This window comes from Musca autumnalis, unplaced genomic scaffold, assembly GCF_047663935.1.
Source record: "Musca autumnalis isolate F117 unplaced genomic scaffold, ASM4766393v1 scaffold_3, whole genome shotgun sequence".
Classification (NCBI taxonomy): domain Eukaryota; kingdom Metazoa; phylum Arthropoda; class Insecta; order Diptera; family Muscidae; genus Musca; species Musca autumnalis.
In genome coordinates this window covers 143,045,913-143,058,414 of record NW_027411866.1, presented here as the reverse complement: position 1 = coordinate 143,058,414, position 12,502 = coordinate 143,045,913, and positions in this window count along the sequence as shown.

Here is a 12,502-nt window from a genome sequence, read left to right as displayed (position 1 = left end):
GGTTTTCGCTGATTTTCCAACCAAAAATTAAAAATATCCAAGTTTTTAAGTTTTACGAAATCTGGAAGTTTATAATTTTTTTATTCACAAGTATACGAAAAAATTCTTTTCAAAATCTGTTAGCCGACATTGTCACCTTTCACCAGATACATATTTTTACGAGAAAGCACCCTGAAGTCGAAAGTTCTACTGCAAAGAACACATGGACGATACCACAGACTACATCAAAAACCATCACTTACTGACACAACAAATTATTGACCACATCTAATATTACATTTACACTTTTAATTATAATCTTAATTTACATACCATTACCTGTATTTTCCATTTTTAAAAAATAGATAATATCAACAGATCATGTTTTGGCGCCAAAATACTTAAATTGATTAATTACGACTGAATGCCAGAATTAAACGGAATCATAATAATGACATATTTGACAGCTTGGCATGTCGCCGTGGCTCGTTGCCAGATTGTAATTTTTTGGTTTTGGAGGTTTGAAAGTGTTAAGAATATAATTCCGTTATTATTTGATTTCAATCGCTGACTTGAAAAAATGACTTTTTGCCTCAAAAACCTGCCATTGGCCCCATCGTGCAATGCTGAAATGTATGTAAAAAATCCAATTGGACAATTAATATGGTAGAGCACCATGTAATTTTGAATAATGCAAAAACTGGGAATTGGAAAATGTGTTTTTTCACAAAACCCATTATATATTAGGTAGTAGGCCCGTTATCCTTTTCCATATGTAGGCTACTTTGCCGGTATATGCCCTTGAGGAAATAAATTATATTTAATATAATTGTAGTTATCTTCTTCGACCTAAACTCTTACCTCGTGCAAAATTTCGTGAGTATTGAGCTATAATTGCGATCTCTGCGGGTTTATGATTGCACTACAAACAAATAACTGGATATATTACGCAGTAACTCTGTTATCTTATCACTAGACATAGGATTTTAGCATGTTTTTTATTTCTTTTGCGATTGGACTCAAATTTTGTATCTAGGCGTTTTGAGGGTCAATTTTTCGATATTTGGGGTCATATCAAAAACATGCAAAAAAATATGCAAAAAATATGCTAAATATCCAAATGTTTTTTGAGGAAAATCGTCAATTAAATTTGGAAAAATCATCAAAAAGCGTTCTAATTTTTTTGTTGTTTAACATCGTTTTTTGCAAAATATTATGTTATATGCTGTTTATTTTAGAGCTTTTTTGGGGGTTAACCTTCATTATCAGGATTTGTTTGACGTATATGTAATGGAGTTGACATTTAAAACCCAGTGGGTTTGTTAAATGCGGTTATATATAAACGTACTATAAGGTGAGAAAATGACAAATAACCCAGCATTCCTATTACAACATAAGTTGCTTTCCTATACAAATGTAGGTAATGGAAAAAATTCAAAAACTCAATCTGAAATGTCAAAATCTACTTGTCCAAATATGGTGATAGTTTCTACTCGGCAAAAATTGTCTAGCTGAAAAACAAAGGAGCTAGAGTTAATCATCGCAATTTTTGTTTAGATAAAAGCGAAATTTTTTCTAGTTTTTGGAGTAAGGGTACATTTTTAGCTCAAAATGGGAAAAAAGTACATAGTACCATTTACGATTCCAGGTTCTGGAATATAACTACAATTAGATGTATACGTTTTGAATATCCACATATCAGATTTGAATATATTTTATAGTGTTTAGTCCTTTATTCAGTATATGGCGAATAACAAAATTCCTTTACAATTCCATTTAAAAATAATAAAAAATTTTTTTTACGAGCACATCTACGATTTTTGGTACAGAGGTAAAGGAAAAAAATCCGGTTTCAAATCTGCTCGCGTTCACGAAATTGGCCAATGCGCGCAAAAGTTATAGCGGTTTTTAGTCTCATATAAAGAAAAAATATTTAAAAATATCTTTTTTGTTGTTATGAGAAAATGTATGCATAAATCGTTAACAGCAGTCCATATCTATTCGTAGATGTTTAAATAGTTATTAAATTATTATTATTTTCGCGGAAAGTCAACAAATAATAAAAAAATTTTGAAGTAAATCCAAATTATCCTGTCCCAGAATCCGTACAAACCCTCAAAAAATAAATTAAAGAATATATGCGGAATCTAGACAATGCGTAGAAAAATATGATACCAAATTTATAGAGATTGGGTACATAAATTGCTTATTATACCAACAACAAAAGAGAAAAACTTATTGTTGGAAAATATTGTTGCAAATATAGTTTTTGGTTTAATTAGAAAAATTAGAAAAAAATATTTGGGAGTTCTCAAACTATTTCGCTAAAATCCCATACAATAATGAATGTATACTGTTAAAACTTCATCAAAAAATATGGTTTACCATCGCGAGAGTTTAACTGATTACTGTGATAACTTATAAGGGTAGGAAATTAAGAGTAATATTGAAATTACAATCATTCAATTAATATTAAAATTAAAAAGCCCGTTATTCGCGAATTAGTTAAAGTCGGTTGATGCGCATCCGTTTTTGGATAAAGCGAATCAATCTCTTTCAAAATTTATGCATATTTCGATGTTTCACTCAGGGGCCATTGTGTGCCGCCAGTTGCATCATACACTGCAAAAAAACCTTAAAGTTGGTAAAAGTCGCGCAACGTGCATACGATTTTGATGCGCATCCGGTTTCATCAGCGCCTATCAAAAATACGTCAAAATGTACCAATTTTAATTAGATTCTTCAAGAACCGCGGATGTGCCTCCACATTCAATTTTTTGTGAAAGACCCATATTACTTGCGTATCTCTTTTCTTTTATGACACGCGTTTTCGCAAATATTATAATCGCCAGTAAAGGATTCCATTTATGTAAAACAATTTAAAGAAAATCGCGGTTTAGTACGCGGATTTGTCAAAATATATTTTTGCTGATTTTCCGATTTTCAAGGTATCTATATCCGCGGTTTTAGTAGATGGATTCGATCGCGGAAGGCTTCATTGGAACCGTCGCGTAAAAAAACTAAATTCACGTGGGTTTCTAAGGAAATGGAATGACAGTTGTAAATTTTACACGCAAAAAATAGGTTTTGTAAGAAAATTCACGCATCAAATTTTGGCCTTTCGACTCCAATTACTAGGATGCTGTAAGGAGCACACTCATGAGATATGCATCAAACGACGTAAAATCACGAGTTCTATAATCGCATTAAGAGTTTGAAATATTATCTTCTTGCGCGTCCGGATTATTAAAAAAATTCAAAAAACTCCGAAATTCCGGCTTCAAAATGTCAGCATCAATTTTAGGTGGATGCAGTGGATATATCGAAAAATCGTACACTGCAATCTTGTTGCCCATGGAGTATTCTGTGATTCTTTCTTTAGGGATAGGTCTATAAAATGTAAGGTTAAGCCAGAAATCGTATGGGAACACAAAAAAAACTTGATGGCTTCAACCCATTTTTACTCATTTTTCTACATTGATGCCAACACAGCTTCCACGAAAATTAATTTTAATGGTCGACATTATGGGATCCCTCCTAAAACACTTCATTTTAAAGAATTGTAGTCATACTTTATAGAATATGTCAACAGTTCGCGAATTCTGAATGGGTGAAACTCGGATTCATCGATTGTAAAAAATTTTTGTTTTTCGCCATATACCCTCGTTATCATATATGCTGAGGGTATAACGAGAAAATACGTAGCTAATATTTCGCAAAACGGTTTTCTACCTACGGAGAACATAAAATACCAAAATGCAAACAAATAGATTGGTAAATGTGCTTGGAATCTTTAAAATATATTATATTGGCCGGTACCGCTCAATGGGGGCTATACCTATACGCGAACAGATATTGACAATATTTTGTACATATGTTCTCCATCCACTGAAACCCCACTATACCAATTTGCAGCAAATCGGTTGAAAAATGAAACTAATACGTAACAAGTAAGCAAAGGCTATAGTCGGACAGGACCGACCATACGATACCCTACACCACCACCCTGCGAGTTAGCTTTCAGCAAATCAAAGTTTCTTTTGGAAAAATAAGCTCATTGTAAGAAATACATTTTTGGAGTCTGCAACCCTATCACATTAAGTTTAAATAACAATATAATAATAATACAAATAATCACAGAAGGGACATTGCGTGCACCACGATTCATATTACAGCAATAGTATGGGGCCTACTGTTTATCGCCGAGTCCGAAAGGCATGTCTTAAAACACCACCTGTAGAGAAGTTGTACATGGTTGAAATACTCAGAAAATGTCGCCAACTTTACTGAGGGGTATTTCGCCATCGTTGGAAATTTGATGTTTGGTGGCCGGAAATCGAACGCACGACCATCAGCGTGCAAGGCGGGTGTGCAAACAATTGTACCATGTTGGCACCAATATGTAATTTTAGAACGGACATTTAGTTTGGACCTAATTTTTTGCATATTTTGACATATTTGCTAAACCATATGCAAGACTTTGTGTCCTACATATCCCATCGAATTGGCTGAAAGTTTGTATTAAGTATTCGTTCATCACAATTTTCGACCTGAAATTTATCGGTATAGGTCCAGGTCTTCATATAGCTCCCATAGAACCGTACCTCCCGATATCCAGTATTTTGAAGATTGTGGCTCTGGTTACAGATTTATCTATTTTATTGACTTGTCTGAAGTGAATTTCAAACAGAAAAATGTACACATAAAAATTTTAGAAGATATTATTGAAATATATGTAGCATACGAAAATATGTGAAATACAGAAATTTTCCATATTCAAAAACAAGTGAGCAAAGGCTATAGTCGGGACGGGGCCGACCATGTGATACCCTACACCACTACCCCTGTGCATAAGCTTTTCACTGGTAAACATTTCTTTTAGGGGATATAAACCGACTACCACCAAAATAATATGCCTCTTTGTCTCTGGGACCCCCATAAGCAACCAAAATTTCGTGACCATGCAACCAGTAGCTTGATTGCAAAAAATGGAAGAATTGGATGCATTACCGACTATTGTGGTATCTCCCTTGTTTGACCACCTTCGCCAACCTGCTTTACACCAATTTAAAGGTAATATTTTCTTCTTCCATTGACAGGATTTGCCGTTGGAATACCCCTACTAGAAGCCAATATATTCACAAAGAATAAAACTTTGAATTTGTCTCCAAATGAGTTTTTCATTAAAATCAGTAGGCTTCTTCCTCTGTGGGACCCGCATCAACTCACAAAAAATTCGTGACGATCCGATCAAAATTGCGACCTGTAGCGTGATTACAAACAAATCGGAAAATGGGATGCATTATCGACTATTGTCATATCTCTGCTATTTGACCACCTATGACAACCTAATGTACATCGTTGTAAAGGTGATATTTCTACTTTCCATGCCAGATTTTGCTTTTGATATAGCTCTTAAAGAAACAGAGATATTGGCTTTGAAATAAAACGTTGACCTTTCTCGAAATAAGTGTTTGCCCATTCCGACCCCTGAATATTATCCGACCATCATCAAAATCAATAGGCTTCTTTGCTTTTGAGGCCCTCATTAACCCCCAAAATTTCGTGACCATCCGATTAAAATTGCGACCTGTAGCGTGATTACAAAAAAATCGGAAAATGGGATGCTATTTGACCACCTACGACAACCCACTTTACATCGTTGTAAAGGTGGTATTTTCTACTTTCCTTTCCTGGTTTTGCTTTTGATATACCTCTTGAAGAAACAGAGATATTGGCTTTGAAATAAAATGTTGACTTTTCTCCACATAAGTGTTTGCCCATTCCGACCCCTAAATATTATCCGACCATCACCAAAATCAATATGCTTCTTCATCTGTGAGACCCCCATTAACCCCCAAATTTTCGTGACGATCCGATCAAAATTGCGACCTGTTGCGTGATTTCCAAAAAAATAGAAAAATGGGATGTTTTACCGACTATTGCGATATCTCCGTTATTTGGTTACCTACGCCGACCTAGTTCACATCATTGTAAAGACGGGATCTTCTACTTTCACAGTCAGGCTTTGCCTTTGGAAAATTTTCAACCAAAAACTGTGATATTTGTCAATATAATTAAAATCGCAAAAATGAAAATTGGGGTTTTATTTGCTACTATTGTGATATCTTCGTTGTTTGATCGTCTACGAGCACCTACTTTACATCATTAGAAAGGTGATATTTTCTGCTTTCGTTGTCAGGTTTTACTTTTGGTATACACCACATAGAAGCTGAGATATTGGCTTTGGAAAAAAACGTTGTCTTTTTATCCGCCTAAGTTTTTTGCCCTTTCCGACCCCTAAATATTATCCGACCATCACCAAAATCAATAGGCTTCTTCCCCTCCGGGACCCAATCAACATCCAAAATTTCGTGACGATCCTATCAAAATTGCGACCTGTAGCGTGATTACAAGGTTTAGATGGACAGACGGACGGACGGACTGACGGACGGACACACATAGCCAGATCGACTCAGCTCGTCGAGACATTCATTTTGGTATATATAAGTATGGGTCTACGACCATTATTTCGATGCGTCACAAACTTTTCGGCCAAAAACAAATTATAATACCCTCCCCACATAGTGGTGTAGGGTATAATAATATTTGCATATGCATAATTTTCGATTGGAATTTAATTAGAAGACAAAAATATGCAAATTTTACAAAAATAGGTGTTGCATAAAATTCCGGTGTCTACATATCATTGAGCTGATATTAATCGGGGTCCTCCTACTGATATGAGAGAAAGCTCCATTGTCCCTACTGGGATGTTTGTGGAACAATTATATACAGTACATTGGCGTTGTTTAGCAATTTCTGCTACATCTTTAAATTTTGGACAATTGGACAGGTAATATGATAGGGTTCCACGCAATTTGTAAGAACTGGGAATTTGTCTGTCATGATAGAGACAATTTGTAGCATGGGAGGTAGATGTGGTTCTCTTCACAAAACTCATTATATCTTGGGTAGTAGGTCCGTTACCAAGCACACATATTATTGCAATTTTCATCAGAGGAAAGATCGGTAGTTATTTTTCATATATAGCCGACTTTGCCGGTATATGGCCTCCAGGGATTCAAATATGGAACAAAAATATTTTTTTTATTTAGCATACAAAAGTAATGTTCCCTTGCACCCGCTAAATAATATCAGATCATCATCAAAAATTGTAGGCATCTTCTTCGACCTAAACCCCTACCTCGTGCAAAATTTCGTGACTATTGATCTATAATTGCGACCTCTAGTATGCTTTTGATTACATTACAAGCAAAAGACTGTATATATTAGGATGTAACTCTGTTATCTGACCACATAAATCTACATAATTGGCATTAATTGAAAGAGCAAGAGTTGTCCTTTTCAAATATTATTTATGTGGGCGGAATGTGTGGCCCAGGAATAAAGATAAAGATATTACCGGTATATTAAAAATTGTTACAATTTTCACACAAAACTTGTGGTTTTAAGCCTATAAACATCATCCGATCACCATCTCAAATTGCAAACTTCTTCTTTGTCATATAATCTTACATTATTTAAAATTTCGAGGCGATCGGTCTATAATTGCGACATACAGAGCCGCTACAAAATCGGATAAAAATGGTCCATTTTAGCCGCTAAATATTTCTCGATCATCACTAATAAGAATAGGGATCTATTCTGGCCTGAACCCGACCTCCATACAAAATTTCGTGACAATCGGTACATAATTGCGGCCTGGAGCGTGTTTACAATTTATAATGGACATATGGACGGACAGACACACATCTCAAAATCGCTTTATCTCGTCGAGATATGAAGATTGGTATACCACATTGGGGGTCTCCGACGAATATTTCGCGGTGTTACATGAATTTTTACCAAAACAAACTTATAATACCCTTTCCACATTGTGGTGTAGGGTATAAAAACGGTGACCACCGATACGTGGGGGCTATAGGAAACCGCAGGTCTATGTGGCCCATATTTATCCACATACGACCCTTAACTATAAGAAACATTTTCGCACTGTGCGACCATGTGATACCCTACACCACTACCCCTGGGAATTATCTTTCGGCAAATCAAAATTCGTTTATGGAACAAATAAACTTAGTGTAAGAAATAACTTTGTGGTTGCTGCCACCTTGTCCAAGCTTAAATACTAATATAATAGTTGTTCTACCAACATCCCAGAAAATGTCCCCAACTCTACTGAGGGGTTAACACATTGATGTTGCCTTGCCGGGAATTGTTTGTAGAACAATTATATATATTGTACATTTCTAGAGTTGGGCAATCTAGTTCCTAGTTCACGGTACTAGTTGCAAAACGTATGAGAAACATTAAAAAAATCTAACTTGTGATATTACGTATACGTAGTTTGTTCATGCAAATTATGTGGGCCTTTGGAACTGCGTATTGAACTTGATAGTTCCAATTACATATGTAGTTCATTTGGCACAACTCTATACATTTCTAACAAATATTTCAAAATTGGAAAATTCTGCTACATTATTCTGATTTCAACTTATATAATTTATATAGGTAAAAATAACTAATAATGAATATAAATCCAAATAACGTACATGCATAGAAATATATAAATCCCAAAATTATTTATAATCAGTTATACGCCAGAATGGGGTGGGTGTATTCGCCTCCACCAAAATTAATGCTTCAAATAAACTTTAACCGCATTTTGAAAAAAAGGTGGTGAAGCGACCTCGTTTTGCCATATATGTATAAAAATCCAATTGGTCAATTAATACCCTATGACTCCACGTAATTTGCAATAATGTAAAAATTGGGTATTGCTCTGTCATGAAAAGGACAATTTGTACCATGGGAGGAAAATGTGGTTCTCTACACAAAATCCATTATATATTAGGCATTAGGCCTGTTATCTAGCAGATATATTATTGCAATCTGAATCAGGGGGTCAGTAGTTTTTTTTCCATACGTAGTCTACTTTGGCGGTCTATGCCCTACAGGAATTCAAATATGGACCACAAATAAAATTTTTATATTTTTCATACAAAAGTAATGGTTTATTTCACCCGCTAAATAATATAAGATCATCATCCAAAATTGTGGGCTTCATCTTCTACCTAACTCTTACTTCGTTCAAAATTTTGGGATTATTGAGCTATAATTGCGAACTCTAGTGTGTTTATGATAACACTACAAACATATAACAGGGTATATTAGGTTGTATATCTGTTATTTTATCATGTACACCAACACAATTGAAATGAATAGAAAGTCAAGCGTTCCTCTTCCAAGTATAGCTTACTAGCCCGGATTGTCTCTTCCAGGAAAAAAATATAAGCTGTATATTAAATATGTTCACAATTTTCACACAAAAGTTGTGGTCCATTTAACCCTCTAAATATTATCTGATCGCCATCTCAAATTGCATGCTTCTTCTTTGTCATATACTCTTACCTTATTTAAAATTTCAAGGCGATCGCACTATTATTGCGACCTACAGAGCAGCTAAAAAATATGTTTTTGGTCCATTTCACCCGCTAAATACTTCACGATCATCACCAATTAAAATAGCGATCTGTTCTGATGTGAAACCATAATTGCGGCCTGGAGTTTGATTACAATTTATAATGGACAGACGGACACACGGACGGACGGACACACATCTCAAAATCGCTTTATGTCGCCGAGATATGAAGATTGGTATACCACATTGGGGGGTCTCCGACGAATATTTCGCGGTGTTACATGAATTTTTACCAAAACAATCTTATAATACCCTTTCCACATAGGGTGTAAAATTTTTCAATAAATTCAATCACATTTGAGTTTACTTCCTCCGTTGTCCATTTAATCCAAGCGCATCTGATTTTGCTTCATCATTCTAAAGGTTTTTACCACTAGTTCCGCTTTCGAAATGGACTCCAACTCCACTCCTTAAAATGTTCCGTCTCGTGAGTAACCGCAAACATTTTCTTAGAAGTGTATATAACAATTTTGTATGTAACAATTTTGAAATGATTTCGCCAGCGGCGGGTATCATTCAACTGTTTTTTTTTTTTTTTTTTTTTTTTTTTTTTGTATGGAACTGCTTATAGGAACTGCTTATAAATTGTAACCAACGGAGTGCATTTTTCATAACTCCGTGTGGACTGCATCGAAAGAGTTACATTATTTTAGTTTATTTTTACTAGCGTCATGTGGGTGCACAAAAACCACTTTCACAGAAAATATACTTTCTATTTTCTGTTTTACACTACTTAAAGTCTATTTTCTACTTTACTTCTTCGTCTAATAACAAAACTCACAGTTTGTCTACAAAACTGTACATACTCCTTGCTTGACTATAAATCTATCTGACTCCATTTTCAGAAAATAGTTTAAATACAAAACTGAACATTATACCGGCCTTAAAAGATTCTAATCTTTTCACAATTATGTACGTTATCTTTTTTAAAAAATATACAACATATAATCATTTAAACATAACACTTTAATTTAAACACTGCTGAAGGCATTCTAAGATTAAGGTTATTATATTAAATACAAATATTTATAATAACATACATCTTTCTTATAAAACTAATAAATTACACATTTCAGAGGTCACTGTCGAAGTGAACCACTTTAGCATCAACTTAAATTTGTTACTCTTGGTAGAATAGGATTTTTTGGGTTTAAAACTTGAGTAGTAATCATTTGGCATGGATTTCAAGATATAAGTTGCATATTAGAGAGAGCAGGAAGTCAATGTTCTTACTGTGGACGTAAAAGTCCTTATTGAAAGAAAACGCACTATCGGCCAATTTTTTGGGCACCACTGCTCTATAATCGAACAAGAAGAGGACTGAATGAAATGCGAATGATTTTGTTAATACGTAAAACAAGCTGGTGAATAACAACAAATAAAAGTCAGCTTTGTCTGAACTCGATTGTTATTGTTAATAAATAACATCGTAATTTTATGTCATCTTCATAGTTCTATGAAATCGATTCATTAAAACGGCATATCAACGAACATCTAAGTAAAACAGATTACCTAAAATAACAAGAGGAACCTCATGGTTTCAAAAATGAAAATTGTTCAAACTCAACTGGCCAATAAAAAATATTTATTGTCTGTGGCATTGTCTTTGATTTTAGATGCATCTAAACAACATTAAGCACATAATGTTGACTAGTTTTTCGCATTATGTACTGCATGCCAATCGCTGGGGAGGATCGTGTTTCTATTTGTTCCAGTTTTTCATTGCTGTCAATGTTTTGTATAGCTTGAAAACGATTATTAAGACATGGTTTTCGCTTGTTTCATTGGGACCTTTACTTTCGCTTTGCACTAATTTTTGTTGGAAATTTTCAGCGTTTATTTTAACAATGTTTTATCAATACGTGTTGTTGTTGGATAAGATTTTCGGTTAGCTAAGAACGAACTTCAAAATGGTTGTAGAGGGTTCTATTCAGCTTTGGCAAACAGTTTTCGTCGAGTCATTGCCGCCATGAGTTCATGATAGGCAGTGACAATGCAGTTAGAACGGAAATATTAGCAAAGTGAGGTCATATCTTCTTATTGCATTGCAATTTCTTTCGCCGAACTTCATGAAGCTACATAATCTGGTATTGCTTTCAGCTAATAATGCTACCCTAGTTGCCATTTAAAAAACTAACAGCGTTTAATCACTTGCGGTGCACCATGAGCTATAAATTCGTTAATGTTTTAAATCCAAGGAAGAATAAGAATGATTTAACGTAGAATATAGTGGTGCATGGTTAGATACCTGTCAGTTTTTTTTAGTTCACTTCGTTTTTGTCATCAATAAAAATAACAATTAGTCTACTTCCGTTTCTAAGAAGAAAATCTTCTGTATTCTAATACAATGTATTCTAATCCAATTAGAATATTTTATTCACCAAAAAATCTGTCATGTTTTCGTATCCTTCAAAGATAATATAACACTCAACTATTTGAGAAAAGTGAGAAATGTGACATATCTAACATCAAAGAAAAATCAAAGGCGTAACTTTGGAAAGGCCACCATTTTTTCATTACCGATTTCAAATGTCTTTATAGAAAACTATGACAAGACTCCCTCTTTAGTCTCAGGTGGACAGCCACCTGGGGAACTGCCTTTAACACCCTTTAAAATTAGTGAGCTATCATGGTGGGCATCGGTTTAGTAAGCCCTACTACTTTAATAAAAAAAGGACCAAATGCTAATTTGCACCTGGAACTCTGGACTCTATATAGAGAAGGTGCAGTTTACGCACTGGCAGATATACTTACAAAGTACAAGTTCGATATTATTGTTATACGGAAAATACGATGGAATGGGAAAGGCGTCACATCAACACCCAAAGGCGACACATCGTACTATAGCTGACATAATATAAGGCACGATTTTGGTTGCGAATTTGTAGTTAGTAGAAAGTTAAAACATCTTTTAAACTGCATAAAACAACAATGATAGCACACAGATCAAACCAAACACTCCAAACAATATTCAAACGAACGAACTACGTACGTAAAAATACTTTATGAAACATACTC